Below are 3,792 nucleotides of genomic sequence, written 5' to 3' on the forward strand. Positions count from 1 at the left end.
TTCTCGTGCCGCACGTTTTTTCTGTTCTTTTTTGTTCTTGTTTTTCATTTCATTTTTCTAGCTCGGCAGCGTCCGTTACTGATTTGGATTAATGGGGTGCATTTACAGGGATTATCTGGGCCGATGCGGTGTACGTATATCCAGCTGTATTCTATTCGGTGAAGCTGTGAATGAGCACGTGCGGGGATGTGTCGCGCCTGACGGCCTCTGGTCAACCGAATTCGAACGCGTCGGAGGCTGGGTGTGTGCGCAAACGAGATTAGTTTTGTGTTTCTTTCGATATTGGAGATTGGAAATAAGCCAAGATTGCGTGTATCCACTAGTTAATTGTTAGGCGATCATTAAAACCCGGTATTGACACCTGCTAAAATAGTGCTGGCAGTGTGAGCTATGGCTGCACTGTGCATTTCCATTGCGTGGACGTATCAACTTTCCATTTTTCTTTCCGTTGGCTTGGCCCTGCGCATCCTCGGATGCACAGGATTCGGAAGCTTTTCTTTCTTTCTTTCTTTCTTTCTTTCTTTCTCTCTGCATTATCATTACTACTATCAATATTGCCTTTCTGCATTCCTCTTCGACCAAGCAAACAAATATCCCATGATGCGCCCGTGCTCTACTCCATCAAATCAAAGCATCGCTAGCACTATTGACGGGTGCTCCAAGCCGTCAGCCGCCGGAACTGCACAGGATCGTCAAGCCTCAAGGACCGCGTCCGATCGAGAACCCTAGGACGACCTACCTTGAAAGCCCCCGACATGCTTTTGTCAGTGACAAGGAGCAAGTTGAGGATTCTTTTCTTCCACCGGATGCGCACGTCTCCTGATCAGTGATCGGGCGCGCGCCCTGCCGAGCAACAGGAGAAAGCAACAGGCGCACGGCCTGATCGGTGATCGATGGTTCGTCCGTCGGTCGTCGAAGCGAGAGGACTGCTCGATCGCCCGCACGCCCGAGCAACAGGAAGGGGCGTGCATGGCCTGCGCCCGCGGTGCTCTCCGCTTCTACTTGCTGTCTGACTAAGACAGTACGCGGGCAACTTGAGGATCGGACGGATGGATCCATTGGCTGGAATTGGCGGGGTGCGATAGGAGGGATTGGTGGTGCGATCATTCTCGATGGATCTGCGCTTTTTTCAAGTGCCGCTCCTCTGATTCTCTCTTGCGCCTTGTTTGGTTTTGGGGATTGAGTTTGATCCGTCCGGTGTAGTTTCTGAATTTCATCGCAACAATTTTTTTAATATTTGAGATATAGGTTTAATGTTTGGGTCTCACCTGGAAAATCCGCAGGGGCATGCAGTGGCCGCTCGATTGCCTCGCGATTTGCAGGGGCATACAGTAGGTTTTAAGTTTCAGAAGTTGGAACTTCCGATTTTTTTGTGTGTGAAACTTGTGATTTTCAAAAGAGTTAAAACTTAGCATTTCTTTTCAAAAGTCATCAAAATGTAAATGGATCTTCTTTGAAAGCCCGCGTTACGAGAAACACAAATATGAAAACATAACTTAATTTGGACTTTTCGTTTAAAAGATATAACTGTTTGAAAATCGAAAGCCAAAAATAAGAGCATACCTGAGGTGTTGTGTGCCGCGAAACCTACGTGCCATAAATCTTCTCCCGGTCTCACCTAAAGTTGGAAGCCTTTTATTCCGCAAAAGAATCATTGCAAGATTTTTAATCTCGTGTTCGATTTTTTCAATAAGTTCTGGAGTATTTTTATCACATGTGTTTGCAATTTTTAATAGGAAGTTGGCCCCATTTGAGAGTTTTGCCTTAAATTGGAAAGTTGTGAGACATTTTACCTTTTCTGTCTTTTAGTCGACCTTATCTGATTTTAACATGCTCTGTCGGGTGGGTCCTAGCTGTTATGGCACATGTGGCGTGCCATGCCCATGGGTTTTCCTCCATGCGTTTGCCACTCGGTTCCGCATCGCTTGCCTTTCCTGAACTACATGGTCGAGTTTGTATGTATCATGTCCCACCAAAAATGATAGACACACAGACTAACTATTAACAAATTTTACGGACTGGCAGACATGTCTTGTTTTAATTGGTCAAAGTAAACCTCTCCTCCTACTTAACCGGCCCCTCGATTTTAACTGGTGGGGTGGGCGCTCAGGCCTGTAAAACCGCGTATTATTCCGTTGATGTAGCAAAGCTCATGTCCCACTCATCTCTCGCACACTTTTTTGCCATTTGAAGCCGAGAACATCGACGGTGCGATAAAGAAGCTAAAATCTTAGCTTCATTGATGATTCTCCTTCCTAGTGTAGCAGGAAAATATTGACAATGTTGCACCCTTGGCTTTGGCTTCGTTGTCGGCTTCATCTCTCCATTCTCTCGACGAGCATTTTGTAAGGATTCGAAGTGCTATGTAGGTTCTCGTGTGATTTTGTAGGCCACGTTGAAGATAGAGATAGTACTATGTATGGCCGCTGGAGTGGAAGTTTCGAGTATCCTATAGCTAGCTATAAATTGGAAGATGCTCTCATAAATTATCCGTCACGTGTTTTATTCTTTTGAAATCCAGCCATGGGGCCCGATGATCCTATGGGTGAGGACACATTGAAGACGAGCATAAATCCAATTTACTTTAGGCCTATGCTATGCATCGGTCGGCTAATCTTTGGCAAAGATCGGCCGAATCGCGAGCCGTCCTGTGCATCTGTTGTTTATGATGTAATCATCCCCACATTCTTCATTGCAACATGATCCATGTCGCAAACCTTATTGCCAACACGATCTATACCGCAAACCTTGATTGCAATACAGATCATGTTGCAGAAGCACCACCGGCAGGTCCCCTCTTGAGCACCTCCGGCTAGTCGTAGCTAGCTTCATCCATTTTGGTTGTCGTCACTCGTCGCCGTCGGTGTCGTGCGTAGCTGGCCAAATCTTCTACACGCCATTCTCGTTCAGGTTGGCGATGGCCGATGGATATGTCCGGGCATGCACGGTTCACTATAGGTACGTACTGCACGAGAGGGTTCTAGAGGAAATGTACAGCCGTGGATGCATACACACATGCATGTGACAGTTCTGGGCGCATCAGTGCGTGCATGTCTTTTTCTTGTGCGCCTGTGTGCCGTGGTAATCGGAGAAGGAGATATGAACGAAGGACCGGTCGCAGTACATGGGACTGCTAATCGAAATGACACTGACGATTCCTTTTGCCCCTTGTTGCTAGGTGACGTTGAAAGCTTCTTTTGTCAGCTACAGGGACATGTTGATCGTCCTTATCTTCATTCTTATATAAGGACCTAAGGGCATTTCTAAAGGGATCCTTAGAACATCTATAGCCAGACTCCTCAAACAATCCCTCATATACCCGCGGACACGCCTGGTTAGTGACCGGACAGAAGAGAGAAGAAAAAACGTGACCCAACCGGATCCCTCATATCATCCCTATACGTTCAGGCTGTCCACGAACCCTCCTATCCATCTCAAATATAGAGAGGATATGAGGGGTCACGGACGCGCTCGGGTGCGTCCGGGCATTCCACCACGTAGGACGCGGCATCATTCCAGACCATCTTTTCTCTCTCTTTATTCATTCTTTTATCTTTCTTTCTTCATCTTCACCAATCACATGCAAGTGACCGGACATATGAGAAGAAAAATGAGGAGTGTAGTTGCACGGATGGATAAATAGAGGCTCAAAACGGACACGTGACCAGGCGTGTCCGCAGGCATTTAAGGGGTCATATTTGCTATGTCCGGCTGTAGATGCTCTTAAACCGTCTGCATCCGTCAGGATCACGCTGTCGGGACAACGAAAGCCATTCAACATGGGTCTGTATC

Source organism: Triticum aestivum, chromosome 7A (assembly GCF_018294505.1).
Source record: "Triticum aestivum cultivar Chinese Spring chromosome 7A, IWGSC CS RefSeq v2.1, whole genome shotgun sequence".
NCBI classification, from domain to species: domain Eukaryota; kingdom Viridiplantae; phylum Streptophyta; class Magnoliopsida; order Poales; family Poaceae; genus Triticum; species Triticum aestivum.